The sequence below is a fragment of the Salmo trutta genome, chromosome 14, assembly GCF_901001165.1.
Source record: "Salmo trutta chromosome 14, fSalTru1.1, whole genome shotgun sequence".
In the NCBI taxonomy this organism is placed as follows: domain Eukaryota; kingdom Metazoa; phylum Chordata; class Actinopteri; order Salmoniformes; family Salmonidae; genus Salmo; species Salmo trutta.
In genome coordinates, this window is record NC_042970.1 from 14,073,652 (window position 1) to 14,095,531 (window position 21,880).

The window sequence follows — 21,880 nt, forward strand, 5'->3', positions numbered from 1 at the left end:
TACAGCCTTGAGTCTTCTTGGGAATGACGCTACAAGCTTGGCACAGCTGTATTTGGGATGTTTCTCCCATTCTTCTCTGCAGATCCTCTCAAGCTCTGTCAGGTTGGATGGGGAGTGTCGCAGCACAGCTATTTTCAGGTCTTCCCAGAGATGTTCGATCAGATTCTGGCTGGGCCACTAAAGGACATTCAGAGACTTGTCCCGAAGCCATTCCTGCATTGCCTTGGCAGTGTACTTAGGGTCATTGTCCTGTTGGAAGGTCAACCTTCGCCCCAGTCTGAGGTCCTGAGCGCCCTAGAGCAGGTTTTCATCAAGGATCTCTGTACTTTGCTCCATTCATCTTTTCCTCAATCCTGACTAGTCTCCCAGTCCCTGCCGCTGAAAAACATCCCCACAGCATGATGCTGCCACCACCATGCTTCACCTTAGGGATGGTGCCAGGTTTCCTCCAGACGTGACGCTTGGCATTCAGGCTAAAGAGTTTCATCAGACCAGAGAATCTTGTTTCTCATGGTCTGAGAGTCCTTTAGGAGCCTTTTGGCAAACTCCAAGCGGGCTGTCATGTGCCTTTTACTGAGGAGTGGCTTCTGTCTGGCCATTACCATATAGGCTTGATTGCTGGAGTGCTGCAGAGATGGTTGTCCTTCTGGAAGGTTCTCCCATCTCCACAGAGGAACTCTGGGACTCTATCAGAGCTCACCTCCCTGACCAAAGCCCTTCTCCCCCGTTTGCTCAGTTTGGCCGAGTGGCCAGCTCTAGGAAGAGTCTTGGTGGTTCCAAACTTCTTCCATTTAAGAATGATGGAGGCCACTGTTTTCTTGGGGACCTTCAATGCTGCAGAAATGTTTTGGTACCCTTCCCCAGATCTGTGCCTTGACAAAATCTTGTCTCGGAGCTCTAGGGACAATTCCTTCGACCTCATGGCTTGGTTTTTACTCTGAAGTGCACTGTCAACTGTGGGAGCTTATATAGACAGGTGTGTGCCTTTCCAAATCATGTCCAATCAATTGAATTTACCACAGGTGGACTCCAATCAAGTTGTAGATACAGCTCAAGGATGATCAATGGAAACAGGATGCACCTGAGCTCAATTTCGAGTCTCATCGCAAAGGGTCTGAATACTTGTGTCAATAAGGTATCTGTTTTTTATTTGTAATACATTTGCAACAATGTCTAAAAAAACTGTTTTCACTTTGTCATTATGGGTTATTGTGTGTAAATCGATGAGGAAAATGTTTTATTTCATCCATTTTAGAACAAGGTTGCAACGTAACAAAATGTGGAAAAAGTCAAGGGGTCTGAATACTTTCCAAATGCACTGTACTTGCATTCTGGTGTTCTTTAACTCTCATCGTAGTTCTTGTGTGGTTTTTATTCTTACTTTCATTTTTTATTCTATTTTCTCTGATTATCACTGCATTGTTAGGAAAGAGCTCTCAAGGTAAGAATTTCACTGTACACCTGTTGTTTCCTGTGCACGTGGCGAATAAATGTTGAAACTTGAACTCATGATCTATCCAGTTGTTGTACCCGAACAAAGCCTCCCATCCCGTGTGTGTGTGTGTGTGTGTGTGTGTGTGCTTTACTCAGACAGTGTAACACTCTGCTTTTACAGCCATAATGTAAGTCTTTGTACAAAATGTACAGGAAGTGTTAGACACATGGAAAAGCAACATACATTGGAAACACTCAATGTAAAAATTAAAAAAGCCAGGTGTTTTTTGGTGCTAAAATTACACTCACTTTTTGCTGCAGCGAGTTTGGCTAGGAAGAGACCTCTACATAAATATACTAAATGAACGAAATAGCTGAAATCTGGTTTCCCACCACTGTCACAGTACCACCATTTGAAAAAGGCAAGGGCTATGCCTCAAGAGTGAGGCTTAGTGTACTCTCATGTTCAAATCTGGCAAAAGTTGACAAATAAATACAGAAATACTACTATGCATTTGTAAAACACAGAGCCATGGCGGAGCATAGTCATATGGCTGAATGTGTACTGTCATTTTCTGTAGTACAGAGAGGGTCATCTTGGTTGTCACCTGGTAGTAGGGCAAGGCTGCAAAAATAGAAGAGGCTCAGTCTGGTGAATATGGACATTACAGAAAATGGTAGCTTCGAAAAAGAAATGGTACTCAGCCTCTGCAAGGCAGAACTAAAAATGAACCAAACACTAATACATTTTTTCTTATTTTTTTAAGCAAAAATAATTTGGTTTATGTAGAAACAAGCCATGTTTTGCATTTGGATATTATCCTCTCCTTTAAAAGAGTTAAAGCTTAAAAAAAGAAATACAAATCAGTATAAGCTCCTCCCATTACACCCAGATTAAATGTAAACCGATGTTGGTGACAAAAAACTAAGAAACCCTAAAAAAGAGCTCACAATGGAGATACTATAGATAATAACATATAAAATATACACTCTGAAATATATTTTATATATATTAAATTGTGTTAGGGTTTAATATATTTTACTACACATTAGGGTGGGATGTCTGCTTATTTTTCTTCTTAAATTCTATTATATATAAAATCATAGGAAAGTAAAGCAAAACAAATTAATCAACGGACAAACAAATGTGGGAAAATGGTAACTAAGCAACAGATGGCAGCCTCGTCCCCTCGCCCCACCACTACCCAGGGTGCACCAGCACGGGGGACGGCTGACGCCAGCCTAGCTGTACAGCGCAGTGAAACATAACTTGCATCTTAGCTCATTTTACACGTACAGTCGTGATCAAGGCACAGGGATCTTCTACAAGTAATTTTTTTTCAATAAAGTTGTACAAAATAATACATTTTACAGTCTGTACAAGAATAATAGTCCAGCAGTAAAATAAAGACAGACAGACATACTGAATGCTCGGAGGCTGGGAGACAGGAGAGGAGAGGTGGCAGGGAATAACACAGGAATGTGTTGGGGTAAGTGATGAGGGCAGGACTCTGTGTGTGTGTGCGTGCATGTCATGTCTGTCCTTGCTCCCTCAACTTTTTATTTCTGTGTGTTGTGGTTATTCTTTCCTTGTTAAATAAAGCCGGTCTATAATCCCCAGGTGTTGAAAATAGTTCCATGTTTTGTGAGCTGGAGTCGGGTACCAGCGGGAAGGGAGGGAGAAGGAAAATAGACGGGGTGATTTGGGAGGTAGGAAACAGGAGAAACAGGGTTAAATGGTGCACAACGGCAGATTGCACAAACAGTGTACACCAACACACAACATGGGGAACTAACAAACTTAAAAGTTGACTTGTGTTATTACAGGAATATATAATATTTATATATATACACACATATATATCTATATATCTATATATATAGCTTGGATTTTTTTGCACTGTGTGACGTTCACTGTATGCATGAATTCATGTATTATATGTTTAGATTTTCCTCCTCATTGATTCCAGAAAAGCAAGTCATGTGACAGTCTTGTGTCCGAGTCACACTCAGTTCTACATCCATCCATCCATCCATCCATCCATCCATCCATCCATCCCCAGGCAGAACGTGCTCACAACCAGCTTCTTTATTGGTTACATTCCTCCATTTTTCCTTCCCAGAGCCTTCTTCAGTGTACTGTACATACTGTATCTCTCGAGGACATCTCTTGCCAGAGTAACTCAAGACTGTGTGTGTGTGTGTGTGTGTGTGTGTGTGTGTGTGTGTGTGTGGAATATTTCCAAGTAAAAGAATGAATGTGAGACACTGAAAATGAGAGAGAGGGTTTCCTTGCGTGTGTTTTTGAGAGCGCGCGCGGAAAAAAGCCATGGATTGCACACTGCAGTCCTGAGCACAGTGTCAAAGTGCAGTGGCGTGTTCAGCAGTCCTGGCTTGTTACAGGTACAGTACTGTGTTTAGGAGTCTGTGGCTGCACTGTCACTTTCTTTATTTGAAACACAGTGTCCCCAGGAGAAGGTGTTTGTTTTTCAGGATGGAAGGGGAGGGTTGGTTGAGTGACGAGGGGACTAACTGATCAAGGATAGGCAGAACACTGGGAGTCTCTCCTCCCACTCACATCACAAGAGCTCATATTGTCGTAGGTGCATCCTCTGAATGATGTCTCGACAGTCGTTGAAGACGCGCCGGATGTTTTCAGTGTCCACTGCGCAGGTGAAATGGGGATAACAATAGTGCCTTCCATCTCCGCTGGCTGTGCTGATCCTCTGAAAAGGTCACACAGAAGAGAAGGGATTCATTATCACATATGGCTGTGTGCATATTTGGTACTACTAGTCTCACAATATGCTTGGTTTCTTACACAAAAAGGTCAACAAAAAAGTGACTAGGCATTAATGAATGTACCAGAAACTCATCACGTATGAAGTACTTTGCCCTTGTGACACGAGGATCCTCCCCTGGCTCTGGTGTTGCTGGTTGGGAAGGACAGAGACATCAAACTCAGTGGACATCAGTTATATACCAGCATCTGTTTAATCACTGTATACCAGACATTTTCATTTCCATCAGTAAAATAATCCATGTTAACAAGATTCATTCTTCACCAGAGAAGAGTTCGCAAAGTGTTCCGAAGTGTTCAAAGTTCTATTATTACAATTGTTACATTTACAGATAAACTTGAAACGTTGACAGTCTTGAATAGTTACAGTAGAGAGTTGCTCAGGAGTATTACTGTTTCCCTTACCATCATCTGGTGTAGTGTAGCGCCCAAACTCTGGGAAATACTCTTCAATTTTAGATTTCCCCGCAAGCACCTTCTCTGCTAGCAGATCCTGTTTATTCAGGAAGAGGATGACAGAAATGGTCCGTAGCCACCTGAGGAGAGAAACAATAACAAAGGGAGTTGAAGTGGATGTATTCAAATCAATGACATTTTAAATTAGCATAAAAGGTCAACAATCCATATCGGTTAGGAATCACACAAAACAACAGTATGTCAAGGACAGGAGTGGCTTTGTAAGAGGGAGAGAACTGAAAATGGTAGAGGCCAGAGAGGTCTTGCCTGTTGCTCCAGATGTTCTTGAAGAGGTTGAGGGCCTCCTGCAGCCGGTTGGTCTGATTGTCTTCCCGGATCACCATGTTGTAGCTGCTACTGGCCACCACAAAGATAATGGCCGTCACATCTGGAGGGACAGACAGACAGACAAGGAGATAACCACCACTGGGTTAGACATGATACAGGACATGGATGTGAAGGTGGATGCATCCCCATGCCATTTGCTTATACACTAATTGGAAGTAGAAATACAACAGTATTAGATGGTGCAGAGGCCTTACCATTAAAACACTGAATCCACTTTCGGCGTTCATCCCTCTGACCTCCAACATCAAACATACTGGGAGTGGAGAAAAGACAATGAGAGTTATTTACTGCCCAATATATCCACTGATAACAAGTAGTAGAAACACAGAGGGATCAACAATTAACTAAGGTATTCATCTTGAAGAAAAATGGCTGCCATTTCAAACTCACTGAAAATTGACTTTGTCTACTTGGAATCTTGTCTCAAAAATCCCTGAAGTCAGTACTCTGCATCTCAACAGGTCCTGATCAGTAGGAGAGTAGTCACTCTGCTTCACAATTTCAATCTTTTCTAGAAAGCTGTAAAAGAGGATTACACATTTATTGACAGATATTAAAGGACACAATATGATATTTATAGAGTATATTGTACATACAACTGACAGAAATACATAATTAGTGCTATACCCAAATGGACAATACTCCAAGGAATATAACAATATTCTTCATTCCTGAGAGACAGATGACCGAAACCCACACAGTACCCAGAATTACAAAACATCAGCCTACCAACTCTGAAACATTCTCAAACCAGAACTATTGTCAAATACCAAAACCTCACTGGGTGCTGCATTTGAGACATTAGATTTATGTTATCTGTCTGTGAATTCAGCCAACTACATGTTTCACCATACATTTCCTGTCAAACTAACCAGACCGTAAACATTCTCAAGATGGCACTAGCGGTCATTCCGCCTCCGGCAAATTCCATAGCAGGCAGATTGAGACTCGGGGAGGGAGACTACAGTCACCAACCAGTAAAGCAAAAAGATGGATAACACTTCCACAGCCGACCAGCGGAGGGGTGTATTCTTTCTCCACAGCGAGATCAGAGGTTTGCAGTGTGAGTCACCAGCCGTTTGCTCTGTCAGACACTGTAGTCACTGGAGCTGCTGCTGTAGTAGTAATAGTGAGGGGTGAGGGGGGGGGGGACTCTGTAAACGTTATATGCATATAGTTGAACCATTAAATATGTTTAAGATGAATTTAGAGAGCTTATGGTCTACAGCTGACTGACTGTTGTGCCTTTAGACTGATGTGACTTGTTGTGGCCAGCCAGCAGACAGATCGGATCCACCCCTCCCTCTTTTTCTACATGTGAACCTGGACCCTAAGCGTGGACTGCCGTCATTGGTCCAGTCTACTGGGCAGAATGGTGTGACAAGCCCAACCTCACACCATGGTCATAAGCTACACATTTCAATATCAGAGAGGTCCACCACGATCCTGGTTGTTGTGGATCGGTTTTCTAAGTCCTGCTGTCTCCTCCCTTTGCCCGGTCTCCCTACGGCCATACAGACTGCGGAGGCCCTGTTCACACACGTCTTCCGGCACTACGGGGTGCCTGAGGACATAGTTTCTGATCGGGGTCCCCAGTTCACGTCCAGGGTCTGGAGAGCGTTCATGGAACGTCTGGGGGTCTCAGTCAGCCTCACCTCAGGTTTTCACCCCGAGAGTAACGGGCAGGTGGAGAGAGTAAACCAGGATGTGGGTAGGTTTCTGCGGTCATATTGCCAGGACCGGCCGGGGGAGTGGGCGGCGTTCATCCCCTGGGCAGAGATGGCCCAAAACTCACTCCGCCACACCTCCACTAACCTCTCTCCTTTCCAGTGCGTACTGGGGTATCAGCCGGTTCTGGCACCGTGGCATCAGAGCCAGATCGAAGCTCCAGCGGTGGACGAATGGTTTAAGCGCTTGGAGGAGACCTGGGACCTGCGCCCATGTGTACCTACAACGGGCCGTGAGGCGGCAAAAAGCGAGCACCAACCGCCACCGCAGCGAGGCCCCGGTGTTTGCACCGGGAGACCGGGTCTGGCTCTTGACCCGAAACCTGCCCCTCCGCCTGCCCTGCCGGAAGCTGGGTCCGCGGTTTGTGGGGCCATTTAAAGTCCTGAGGAGACTGAACGAGGTATGTTACAGGTTACAGCTTCCCCCAGATTATCGTATTAATCCCTCGTTCCATGTGTCTCTCCTCAGGCCGGTGGTGGCTGGTCCGCCCCAGGAAGCTGAGGTGCGGGAGGTTCCTCCGCCCCCTCTGGACATCGAGGGGGCCCCTGCATATGCTGTTCGAGCCATCCTGGACTCGAGGCGTCGGGCGAGGGGCCTTCAGTACCTCGTGGAGTGGGAGGGGTACGGTACCTGAAACCCCACCTCTTTAAGGAATACCTGGGATAGGATAAAGTAATCCTTCTAACCCCCCCCCCCCCAAAAAAAGATATAGATGTACTATTGTAAAGTGGTTGTTCCACTGGATATCATAAGGTGAATGCACCAATTTGTAAGTCGCTCTGGATAAGAGCGTCTGCTAAATGACGTAAATGTAAAAAAATGTAAATGTCCGGAGGAGAGATGCTGGGTGCCGGTGGAGGACGTCCTGGACCCTTCGTTGTTGCGTGATTTCCACCGTCTCCATCCGGATCGCCCTGCGCCTCGCCCTCCAGGTCGTCCCCGAGGTCGGTGTCGGGCGCTGCTGGAGCCGCGTGTCAAGGGGGGGGGGGGGTACTGTCACGACTTCCGCCGAAGTCGGTCCCTCTCCTTGTTCGGGCGGCGTTCGACGTCACTGGCTTTCTAGCCACCACTTTTCATTTTCCATTTGTTCTGTCTTTGTCTTACACAACTGGCTTCACTCAACCAATTACTTGTTTATTATTTAACCCTCTGTTCCCCATGTAGTGTTTGTGAGTGATTGTTTATTGTAATTCGGTTCGTCTTTGTGGGCTTGTGATGTTACTTTGTATATTTGTCTTTGAGTAAAAGTACGTTGATTACTCATATCTGCTGTCCTGCGCCTGACTCTCTACACCAGCTACACACAGGACCCTTACATACATATTCCTTGAATATGAATGACCTGATCATAATCTGTACAAAAATGTTGATTACAGATTGTAAAATGTATGATAATTAAACCCATTACATTGGATCATCATCATTATTATAACTACATTAAATATATTATTGCAAACCACCCACTATTTCACTATCCCTAACATCCCTCCGTATTTAAAGAAACACACACGCACACACGCACACCCAGAAGTCGCTCTGACACAGAAGAGAGGGAGAAAGGGAGAAAAGAGAGAGAAGACATTACAGAGCTGCTCCAAAAATAGCTCCCTGGCGCCCTGGCCTCCAGCTTGGTTGTTATGGTGACAGAACCACAGGCGCTATAAATAGACTATCAGCTCCAAATCTTTAGTGACTGGAGTCGGGCCAGAGAGAGGGAGAGACAGACACAGAAAAGAAAGAGAGAGAGAAAGAATGAAAAAGGCAGGGAGAGAAGAAAAGAGGGGGAGGGAAATGTGGAGAGAGACCAGCAAAGGGAGGGTGAGATCCCCCCCCCCCCCCCCCCCCAAAAAGGGCTGTTGAGCACAGAATGCTGGAAGTAGAGACAGAAAGGGGTAACGGGCTCTAAACAGGAGAGCATTCTAGAAATAACAACCATCTGGCAACACAGGTTCTAAACAGGAGAGCATTCTAGAAATAACAACCGTCTGGCAACCCAGGCTCTAAACAGGAGAGCATTCTAGAAATAACAACCTTCTGGCAACACAGGCTCTAAACAGGAGAGCATTCTAGAAATAACAACCGTCTGGCAACCCAGGCTCTAAACAGGAGAGCATTCTAGAAATAACAACCGTCTGGCAACACAGGCTCTAAACAGGAGAGCATTCTAGAAATAACAACCGTCTGGCAACACAGGCTCTAAACAGGAGAGCATTCTAGAAATAACAACCGTCTGGCAACCCAGGCTCTAAACAGGAGAGCATTCTAGAAATAACAACCGTCTGGCAACCCAGGCTCTAAACAGGAGAGCATTCTAGAAATAACAACCGTCTGGGATCGCAACAATGTAACTACGTACGTAGACCAGGGGTTTATTCATTAGTCGGAATCTGTTTTGCAACGGACACGTTTACGGTTTACTCTACAAACCAAACTTAAGCAAACAGAGCAAGCAGGACGAAACCGGGAGGGACCTACCTGAAGTTGTCCAGCTGCACGGTCGTAACACTGTGGTGCGTCTCACAATTTTCCTGGAGTGTATTCATTAGTCTCGTTTTCGTTACAAAATGTTTCGTAACAGAAAATGTTTCGCAATGGAATCCGACTAATGAATACACCCCAGGAAAGTTGCGAGATGCGCTACAATGTTATGGCCATGCACCTGGAACCAACAACTGTTTATCTATTCTCATGCTGGAAATGCAGTCAGCTAGATAAATAGGGAGGATTTTATATGCGTGCAGTGTGTACGACTACACGAAAATACACACACAAACAAACTCAGGCCTTTCAGTTTGAAAAGCCCTCTTACGCTCTCCCCCAACCCTGTTTCCAGTGAAACCTCTCACCCTCCCTCTCTATCTCTCTTCATGTGATGACTCAGTTACTCAGTCCCAGCCATTTCCTGCAGAGACACTACTACAAACCGGATGAGGAGAGAGAAAGAGAGAGAAGAGTTTATCAAGGGAACAATATATAGCAGAAGAGTAAAGATAGCGTGGCTTTGAGAGAGAGTAAAACTGACAGGCCAGACTGAATGGTCTTTTGCTCCGTTGATACATAAGTCAGTGGCTAGTCGGCTAGGCCAGGGTTCTCAAACTGGGGTCGCGGAGGTACTGCAACGGGTTTACGTTTCATAAAACATTACTAACAACAACAGATTTAATGAATGTTGGCCAAGGGATCCGTGGAATAAGTTTAGAGGATGTAATATAGTACAATGTATTATTATTGTATTATCTAAAATGTATGTTCTTAACCCTGGGCAAATGGGTCTGGGAGGCTAACAAGGATGTTGATATCCACAGTACTCTACCAATTATACATTTTAGAAGTTAATACTTATTGTAATGCCCTAAAACATTTTCGTTTTTAATTTTACATAAATGCACTGTAATTTAAGCTTTAAACCTGCAAAATGTGTAGAAAATTACAGGACATGAGCTTTAAAGCTGCAAAATGTGTAGAATTACAGGACATGAGCTTTAAAGCTGCAACATGTGTAGAATTACAGGACATGAGCTTTAAAGCTGCAACATGTGTAGAATTACAGGACATGAGCTTTAAAGCTGCAACAACAAAAATCTCTGCCCAAGGACTATACTTTTTTTGAATAGCAGGAAATTAGCTTGAAAACTGCACACATTTCTCTCCGATGCCAAGAGGTGGGCCTTTAAAATGTTCCTTCCCAGGGCCCGAGACTTGGTTCATGCACTGCCAAAGTCAGATTAAAACTCCTTGTATACTATTTTATCTCACTAAAGAAGAATTTGCTATCACATAAGGGGTTCCTAGCTAAAAAGGTTTGAGAACCCCTGGCCTAGCCTACTCCACACAGCCCTGTTTCCTCAGCATTCCTAAAGCTGTCCACATCAGCTCAACAACCTCTCTCTGCTTTGTCTGCGGCATCGCAACTTCACTTCCCAGTCCTGTTCACTGAATTATGTAGTGCGTTTAGGTACAAATCTTAACAGGGAAACTGAGATAAAAATGCAAAATGAGGCCTAGTTTATCAAGTTTGGTATGGAATACAGAATTAGTCCATAGCAAACACAACTTCGACTCAAGGGACACATTGGGCTTTTTAAAAACCAGCGGAGGGCCGATTTGTTCATCAAAAGCAATTTGGGGGCCAGAAAAAGGGCAGTTATTTGTCATTTTTAATTTATTTAACTTTCTATCTAGTTTAACATTCAAGAGTGACCTGGAGTGTTTTTTACACCACCCCATCCATGATTTTGACAGAGCAATGAGCAGTGCTATTGTCAGACAAGACCGTAATCCTCCTAATACACAGGGAAAGGGCTTTTTATTTTGAGATTTATTTCTGTGACATTCATGTAGGACTGAGATTTATGCAGGTTAACCGTGCTCTCAGTAGGTCTCAACCACACATCAAAACTACTTGACATTTTGTTTTGGGTATCTGTTTGGTTTAGTATCTATTCTACCATATCGTCTATACTGTATGTTACTGTTGGCACTCCCCAAATTGACCCCCAATTCATAACGGGATCCGGTAAAAGTTTGCTCTCAAGAATCTGTAACTTAACATGTTTTATCACGGTTGTTAAGGAATGAAAATGTAGCGCTCAGCCAGAGAAAGACATTTTGACAACACAATAAGCAATACTTGCAACAACAGCCATTTCATAACTTCTAGGCGTAATATATGACGCCCATGAGAGGGTGATAATCTATGCGGTATAGAATGAAATGAGGCAGATACATAGAGCTCCCAAGTGGCGCAGTGGTCTAAGGCACTGCATCTCAGTGCTAGAAGCATCACAACAGACCCTGGTTCAATCCCGGGCCAGTATCACAACTGGCTGTGATTGGGAGTCCCATAGAGCGGCACACAATTGGCCCAGCATTGTTAGGGTTTTGCCGGGTTTTAAAAAATGTTTTGTTAACCTTTATTTAACTAGGCAAGTCGGTTAAGAACAAGTTCTTATTTACAATGATGGCCTACCTGAGAACAGTGGGTTAACTGCCTTGTTCAGGGCAGAACGACCGATTTTTACCTTGGGTAGGCCGTCATTGTAAATAAGAATTTGTTCTTAACCGACTTGCCTAGTTAAATAAAACTACGGAGCGTAGGGTTGGTAAATGTGACAAGCCATGCAATCACATGGACGTTGTATATGAAGTGATTGCCTACAGTCTATTTCAGCACCTTTTGGACAGTCAAAATGTCACCCTGTTGCATTGCTAAAATGATTAAGATACAAAACATCCTTAATTGAAAACACAGACAACCAAATGTGACAGGAAGTGCCACGAAAACATCAAAACCTAAGAATCTGATGACAACAGAGCAGAAGTGATTCCATGCGCCTGCCTCCATCCGACTGAGACTCAATTCAATCTCCTCCACAAGTCCTTATCACAGTCCTAATAACAAATTTATCACAGTCCTTATCACAGCCTTATCACAGTCCTTAGAACAGCCTTATCACAGACCTTAGAACAGCCTTATCACAGACCTTAGAACAGTCCCTAGAACAGCCTCATTACAGTTCTTAGAAGAGCCTTAACACAATCCTTAGAACAGCCTTATCAAGTCCTTATCATAAGTCATAGAGAGAAGGGAACATTACCAAGTCCTTATCACTGCCAGAGAGACGTGAGAACACTACCAAGTCCTTATCACCACCACAGATAGGGGGGAATTCTACCAAGTCTTTATCGCTGACACAGAGGGGGGGGGGACTACCAAGTCCTTATCGCTGACACAGACGGGGGGGACTACCAAGTCCTTATCGCTGACACAGAGGGGGGGGGGGGGGGGACACTACTAAGTCCTTATCGCTGCCACAGAGACAGGGGTATAATACCAAGTCCTTATCACCGCCACAGAGAGGGGGGGAATACTACCAAGTCCTTATCGCTGCCAAAGAGAGGGGGGAACACTACCAAGTCCTTATCACTGCCACAGAGAGGGGGGGACACTACCAAGTCCTTATGTCTGCCACAGATAAGGACTTGGTAGTGTTCCCCATCTCTCTATCAGTGATAAGGACTTGATAGTGTACCCCCGGAACACTACCAAGTCCTTATCACTGACACAGAGACGGGGTAACACTAATAAGGCCTTATCACTGCCACAGAGAGGGGGGAATACTACCAAGTCCTTATTTCTGCCACAGAAAGGGGGGGAATACAACTAAGTCCTTATCACCGCCACAGAGACGGGGGTACACTATCAAGTCCTTATCACTGATAGAGAGATGGGGGAACACTACCAAGTCCTCATCGCTGCCAGAGAGAGGGGGAAAACAACCAAGTCCTTATCACTGCCACAGAGAGGGGGAGGACACTACCAAGTCCTTATCACCGCCACAGAGACGGGGTACACTACCAAGTCCTTATCACTGCCACAGAGAGGGGGACCATTACCAAGTCCTTATTGCTGCCACAGAGACTGGGGAATACTACCAAGTCCTTATCACTGCCACAGATAGGGGGAATACAACCAAGTCCTTATCACTGCCACAGAGAGCTGGGCAATACTACCAAGTCCTTATTGCTGCCACAGAGACAGGGGAATACTACCAAGTCCTTATCACTGCCACAGAGAGGGGGGTACACTACCAAGTTCTTATCACTGCCACAGAGAGTGGGGGGAATACTACCAAGTCCTTATCGCTGCCGCAGAGACAGGGGAATACTACCAAGTCCTTATCACTGCCACAGAGACGAGGGAACACTACCAAGTCCTTATCACTGACACAGAGACGGGGGAACACTACCAAGTCCTTATCACCTCCACAGAGAGGGGCGGGGAATACTACCAAGTCCTTATCGCTGCCACAGAGACTGGGGAATACTACCAAGTCCTTATTGCCGTCACAGAGAGGGGGGAACACTACAAGGTCCTTATCTCTGCCACAGAGAGGGCGGAATACTACCAAGTCCTTATCGCTGCCACAGAGAGGGGGAATACAACCAAGTCCTTATCACTGCCACAGAGAGCTGGGGAATACTACCAAGTCCTTATCAATGCCACATAGAGGGGGAAATACAACTAAGTCCTTATCACTGCTACAGAGAGGGGGAATACTACCAAGTCCTTATTACTGACACAGAGAGGGGGAACACTACCAAGTCCTTATCACTGCCACAGAGAGGGGGAACACTACCAAGTCCTTATCACTGCCACAGAGTGGGGGAACACTACCAAGTCCTTATCACTGCCACAGAGAGGGGGAATACAACCAAGTCCTTATCACTGCTACAGAGAGGGGGAACACTACCAAGTCCTTATCACTGCCACAGAGAGGGGGAATACAACCAAGCCCTTATCACTGCCACAGAGAGGGGGAACACTACCGAGGGAGGGTCTTCATTTTCCCTCACTAACCCAGACAGATTTTCATTCCATGCCGACACCTTCATCATTGATGCTAAAGTTGTCTCTCTTTCCCCAACACACTCATTCTTTCTCCTTCTGTAGCAAGCCTGAGTTAAAAATAGCTCTCCCTCTCCCCTTCTCTGCTTCTCCGTTTACATAAGTACACAGCGGGGGAGGGGAGCACTTCCGATCTGGCTACCCAGCCCAGCATCTGATCCACAACACAGGCTGGGCTGCTGGGTGTGGGAGACTGGAGGAGGGCTGACATACATACCCTGCGCATGCAGGAAAGACCTCCATCTCCATCTATATGTCTCTCTCCCTTCAGCCTGCACCTAACTGTCTGTCTACCTGCCTGCCTCTCCGTCTGTCGTCTTCCTGCCTTTCGGTCTGTCTTTGACGGTCCAGGAGCGGGTCGCATCCCCGGGCTAAGAATAACAAACCAGAATCACATTTCATAACAAGGGAGCGATTTCATGATCATCTTGCTACAAGGCTTTAATGCACCTCCCCACCGAGACCCCCCCCCCCCCCACCAAAAGCATCCATTTTCCAAGAACTTTGGATTCATGTGACCAGTGCATGACTTATAACATAGGCGGGTCTGACAGAGACCAAAAACAGATAAGAAACAATTCCAGAAATGAAAAGCTATGAGCCGAGGAGGAAAAGGTAAGCCCTACTGTAAAACTCTCCCTCCCAACACAGCCAACCCTCCCAACACAGCCAACCCTCTCCCTCCCAACACAGCCAACCCTCTCCCTCCCAACACAGCCAACCCTCTCCCTCCCAACACAGTCAACCCTCCCAACACAGCCAACCCTCCCCCTCCCAACACAGCCAACCCTCCCCCTCCCAACACAGCCAACCCTCCCCCTCCCAACACAGCCAACCCTCTCCCTCCCAGCACAGCCAACCCTCTCCCTCCCAGCACAGCCAACCCTCTCCCTCCCAACACAGTCAACCCTCTCCCTCCCAACACAGTCAACCCTCCCAACACAGCCAACCCTCCCCCTCCCAGCACAGCCAACCCTCCCCCTCCCAACACAGCCAACCCTCTCCCTCCCAACACAGCCAACCCTCTCCCTCCCAGCACAGCCAACCCTCTCCCTCCCAACACAGCCAACCCTCTCCCTCCCAACACAGCCAACCCTCTCCCTCCCAGCACAGCCAACCCTCTCCCTCCCAGCACAGCCAACCCTCTCCCTCCCAACACAGCCAACCCTCTCCCTCCCAACACAGCCAACCCTCTCCCTCCCAACACAGCCAACGCTCTCCCGCCCAACACAGCCACAATGAACCTGTATTGAAATATGCACAAATCTCCAGCATATACAAATAAATATATTGTAAAACACAATTTAAACAACAGCCATACAGTACAGTGAATCAACAGCCACACTGTAGAATGTATCAACAGCCACACTGTAGAGTGAAACAACAGCCACACTGTAGAGAGAAACAGCCATACTGTAGAGAGAAACAACAGCCATACTGTAGAGAGAAACAACAGCCATACTGTAGAGAGAAACAACAGCCATACTGTAGATTGAAACAGCCATACTGTAGAGAGAAACAACAGCCATACTGTAGAGTGAAACAACAGCCATACTGTAGAGTGAAACAACAGCCACACTGTAGAGTGAAACAACAGCCACACTGTAGAGTGAAACAACAGCCACACTGTAGAATGTATCAACAGCCACACTGCAGATTGAAACAACAGCCATACTGTAGAGAGAAACAACAGCCATACTGTAGAGAGAAACAGCAGCCATACTGTAGAGTGAAACAACAGCCATACAGTACAGTGAATCAACAGCCATAATGTAGAGTGAATCAACAGCCATAATGTAGAGTGAATCAACAGCCATAATGTAGAGAGAAACAGCAGCCACACTGTAGAGTGAAACAACAGCAATACTGTAGAGTGAAACAACAGCAATACTGTACAGTGAATCAACAGCCATAATGTAGAGTGAAACAACAGCCATACAGTACAGTGAATCAAGAGCCATAATGTAGAGTGAATCAACAGCCATACTGTAGAGAGAAACAGCAGCCATACTGTAGAGTGAAACAACAGCAATACTGTACAGTGAATCAACAGCCATAATGTAGAGTGAATCAACAGCCATAATGTAGAGTGAAACAACAGCCATACTGTAGAGAGAAACAACAGCCATACTGTAGAGAGAAACAACAGCCATACTGTAGAGAGAAACAACAGCCATACTGTAGAGAGAAACAACAGCCATACTGTAGAGAGAAACAACAGCCATACTGTAGAGAGAAACAACAGCCATACTGTAGAGAGAAACAACAGCCACACTGTAGAGAGAATCAACAGACATACTGTAGAGAGAAACAACAGCCACGCTGTAGATTGAAACAGCCATACTGTAGATTGAAACAACAGCCACGCTGTAGAGTGAAACAACAGCCATACTGTAGATTGAAACAACAGCCATACTGTAGAGAAACAACAGCCATACTGTAGAGTGAAACAACAGCCATACTGTAGAGTGAAACAACAGCCATACTGTAGAGTGAAACAACAGCCATACTGTAGAGTGAAACAACAGCCATACTGTAGAGTGAAACAACAGCCATACTGTAGAGTGAAACAACAGCCATACTGTAGAGTGAAACAACAGCCACACTGTAGAGTGAAACAACAGCCACACTGTAGAGTGAAACAACAGCCACACTGTAGATTGAAACAGCCATACTGTAGAGAAACGATAGCCATACTGTAGAGAGAAACAACAGCCATACTGTAGAGTGAAACAGCCATACTGTAGAGTGAAACAACAGCAATACTGTAGATTGAAACAGCCATACTGTAGAGTGAAACAACAGACATACTGTAGAGAGAAACAACAGACATACTGTAGAGAGAAACAACAGCCATACTGTAGAGAGAAACAACAGCCACACTGTAGAGTGAAACAACAGCCATACTGTAGAGTGAAACAACAGCCACACTGTAGATTGAAACAGCCATACTGTAGAGAAACAATAGCCATACTGTAGAGAGAAACAACAGCCATACTGTAGAGTGAAACAACAGCCATACTGTAGAGTGAAACAGCCATACTGTAGAGTGAAACAACAGCAATACTGTAGATTGAAACAGCCATACTGTAGAGAGAAACAACAGCCATACTGTAGAGAGAAACAACAGCCATACTGTAGAGAGAAACAACAGCCATACTGTAGAGTGAAACAACAGCCATACTGTAGAGTGAAACAGCCATACTGTAGAGAGAAACAACAGACATACTGTAGAGAGAAACAACAGACATACTGTAGAGAGAAACAACAGCCACACTGTAGAGAGAACCAACAGACATACTGTAGAGAGAAACAACAGCCACGCTGTAGATTGAAACAGCCATACTGTAGATTGAAACAACAGCCACGCTGTAGAGTGAAACAACAGCCATACTGTAGATTGAAACAACAGCCATACTGTAGAGTGAAACAACAGCCATACTGTAGAGTGAAACAACAGCCATACTGTAGAGTGAAACAACAGCCATACTGTAGAGTGAAACAACAGCCATACTGTAGAGTGAAACAACAGCCATACTGTAGAGTGAAACAACAGCCATACTGTAGAGTGAAACAACAGCCACACTGTAGAGAGAAACAACAGCCATACTATAGAGAGAAACAACAGCCACACTGTAGAGAGAAACAACAGCCATACTGTAGAGAGAAACAACAGCCATACTGTAGAGTGAAACAACAGCCATACTGTAGAGTGAAACAGCCATACTGTAGAGTGAAACAACAGCCACACTGTAGAGAGAAACAACAGCCATACTGTAGAGAGAAACAACAGCCACACTGTAGAGAGAAACAACAGCCACACTGTAGAGAGAAACAACAGCCACACTGAAGAGAGAATCAACAAGCATACTATAGACAGAAACAGCCATACTGTAGACAGAAACAGCCATACTGCAGACAGAAACAGCCATACTGTAGAGTGAATCAGCAGACATACTGTAGAGAGAAACAGCCATACTGTAGAGAGAAACAACAGCCACACTTATACCAGTATGTCTGTTGTTTCTCTACAGTATGGCTGTTGTTTCTCTCTACAGTATGTCTGTTGTTTCTCTACAGTATGGCTGTTGTTTCTCTCTACAGTATGGCTGTTGTTTCACTCTACAGTATGGCTGTTTCAATCTACAGTGTGGCTGTTGTTTCTCTCTACAGTATGGCTGTTGTTTCTCTCTACAGTATGGCTGTTGTTTCTCTACAGTGTGTCTGTTGTTTCTCTCTACAGTATGTCTGTTGTTTCACTCTACAGTATGTCTGTTGTTTCACTCTACAGTATGGCTGTTGTTTCTCTACAGTGTGTCTGTTGTTTCTCTCTACAGTATGGCTGTTTCAATCTACAGTGTGGCTGTTGTTTCTCTACAGTGTGTCTGTTGTTTCTCTCTACAGTATGTCTGTTGTTTCTCTCTACAGTATGTCTGTTGTTTCACTCTACAGTATGTCTGTTGTTTCACTCTACAGTATGGCTGTTTCAATCTACAGCGTGGCTGTTGTTTCTCTCTACAGTATGGCTGTTGTTTCTCTCTACAGGTATACTTAACCTGTCCTGAAGTTTGAGTCTGTGTGTGTGTTTCATAAAGGGGCAAAGAGTGGGTGGGTACTTACTACTGTGCACAGTCGATCAGCTGGTACTCATTGGATCGCTCAAAGCAGGCCTTCACCCCCTCGTCTTGCCAAAGGGTCTTAGCATGCTCATAGAACTCCTGCAGAACAACACAACACAGAGAACTGGATCAGGACAGTACACGGCTAGATAGGTGAACCGGTTGCCAACTTGGACCCAACTCAGATTAGAAACGTCCTTCAACATTGTTTACATTTCAGGTATTAATTTCATTCAGGCAATAGAAAATGTAGATCTAGGTCCTACCCCCGCGGCACTCGTGTACATCTCAAATTATTGGATGATTGAGCGATAGTTCACCTACATACAGTATGTAGGATCTTAATTTCAGCCAGTTTCCTACAGCAGGAAAATAATCCTGCAGCAACAGGAAATGTGAATTATAGACGGGTTGGTTGTTTAGGGAAAGGGATATCTAGTCAGTTGCACATCACGGAAAGCATTCAACCGAAATGTGTCTTCCGCATTTAACTCAAGCCCTCTGAATCTGAGGTGCTGCCTTAATCAATGTCCAAGTCATCGGTGCCCTGGGAGAAGTTGTTGTTCGGGGTTAACTGCCTTGTTCAAGGGCAGAACGGCAGATTATTCCACCTTGTCTGCTCTGGGATTTGAACCAGCAACCTTTATGTTACTGGCCCAGCGCTCTTAACTGCTGGGCTACCGCTAGCAACTACAATACATGCACAGCTATGGGGAAAAACAGAGTGGTTCTCGCGACGGTCAGCCAACCCATCTATAATTAATGGCCATTTTTGTAGTGGTTGATACATTTTTCGTAAGGGAAAATCAAGTCTGAAATTATAAAGTGGAAATTACAAACTTCAGAATCCTTTTTAAACTCCAAATACACTACATGTTCTACATGTCTTTAGCCTATCAGAAGGTAAGATGAAGAAGCAATGCATGTTTAAATCTATCCTATCTAACCTACCCAGGCTTTTGCTCTAGTCATATTATAGCAAACTACACCAGCTAATCCTGAGGAGGAGATAATTAATATGATCATATGTGTTTAGTTAGACTGAAACAAAATCCTGCAAGAGCTGCCCAGGAGGGTTGGCAATCCCTGGGCTAGCATAGAGGCTAATAGGCTGACCACACCGCTCGCGTCGCAAAATATGTTTTTCAATTATTGCTCGCGCGCGTCAACGAGCGTCTGCGTTGCCAAGGGCTAAAATAGAAGTCCTTTCTATTTCTGACGCAGATCGCGCTGCAAGTCCTGCCTCTCCCATCTCCTCATTGGTTATACCCACGTGGGTGATTGAAAGACGAACTGTGTTGCCGGTCGGTGTAGTAATATTAGGAAAGTGTAGATGCCGATCACCATATAAATTCAACGATGAAAAAGCCTGGAAGGAGGAGAGATGACTAGAAACGATTCAGTTGACCGTTTTATGTGTGGATTAATTGTCGGAGTAGAGGACCTTGTGCATTTCAGGTAAAATAACAACTCAATGTTTATATCCCAGGACAAATTAGCTAGCAAGTGCAAGCTAACTAGCTAAATTGCCATAAATGTTTAATGCTTTTCGACCTGTTCCCAAATTAATGTAATTGGTTGAGAGTTTGTTTTGATATTTTAACTTGCGTGTCGTGATCGCGTTTGGTGTGGGGGGACTAAATAAATGTATGCACGATGGCGCATGCGCACAGCCGGTTTGGGTTCCGTGTAAGAGTCAATTGGGAATTCAACACTAAATCAACCAATCAGAAAATATTTTTAAGCTGAAAATGACATATTTGGGGCGGCCGTTGCATGCGTTTTCCTTTAAGTGGTCTCACTGAACCTACAGCCGTATCCGTCGCTTAGTTGACAGTGGAAGACAGAGTGGGCACAAGACACAAGAGATACAGACTGAAAACATTCATCAAATCAAGCAGCCTACACATGAACGATGAGGGACAGCAACACATTACAGAACCTTGTCTTGCAAACTGACAAGGACTCTCTAAGCATCCCCAACTAGGCCTCTGGAGTCTGGACAGTAATATGACTGCCAATGCCTGCAATGCCCAGAAAACAAAACAGAAACGTCAGTCTCACTCTGACCATGCTACAATCCTGACATTCACTCATGTTGTAAATCAATCAACGAGCATTTTAACGCTAGTGACTAATTAGTAGGGTCAAGTGTTTCTCCTAACCATGTGGCAGGTAGCCTTAAGGTTAGAGCATTGGGCCAGTAACCGAAAGGTCGCTGGATCGAATACCGGAGCCGACAAGGTGAAAAATCTGTCCCTGTGACCTTGAGCAGGGCACTTAACCTTAATTGCTCCAGGGGTGCTGTACAATGGCTGTGATCGTACCTTGTGTGTAATAGGACAATATAATAACCCCCCAAAATATTAGAACCAGGTAGGCTAAAACTCCTGTCCCTATTCTTGAGGTATCCCATCAGCGTACATTGCTGAGGACAGAGAGATGGCAAGATGCCTGTCCTGGTTCAAACTGGTGTTATATTTAGAGAAGGACAGAAGAGGAGGAGACAGATGAGGACTACGAACATATGGGTTGAGGAAGTTCACTGAGACATGGACAGAAGTTCACTGAGACAAAAGGCCATTACGTACAGTAGAAGAAACCAAACTCTTTAAGGAAGACACTGGGATGTAGTCAGTATATTCAAGGCTTTGGCTAAGCTCAGGTTTCCTGTCCCAGGCCGTGTCCCTGTTCCCTGTCAGAACCCTAAGCAGAGCGGAGCGAAGCGGCAGGCAGAGTCAGTCTGGTTCCTGGTAGGCTCTAGCCTAGGGCCATGAGATGGGGGGAGGGAGGAGGAGGCGGCAGGCAGAGTCAGTCTGGTTCCTGGTAGGCCCTAGCCTAGGGCCAGGAGATGGGGGGAGGGAGAGAGGGAGGAGGCGGCAGGCAGAGTCAGTCTGGTTCCTGGTAGGCCCTAGCCTAGGGCCAGGAGATGGGGGGAGGGAGAGAGGGAGGAGGAGGCGGCAGGCAGAGTCAGTCTGGTTCCTGGTAGGCCCTAGCCTAGGGCCAGGAGATGGGGGGAGGGCGAGAGGGAGGAGAAGGCGGCAACAGCCAATCAGATAGTCTTCTCTGGTCAAACACACTCAAACC

General features: G+C 45.3%; 1 pseudogene; it reads right to left on the reverse strand.

Annotated features, from left to right (window-relative positions):
* Window positions 1-1,562: 1,562 nt before the first annotated feature.
* Window positions 1,563-21,880, reverse strand: part of LOC115207447 (guanine nucleotide-binding protein G(s) subunit alpha-like) — a 45,514-nt pseudogene continuing 25,196 nt past the window's right edge.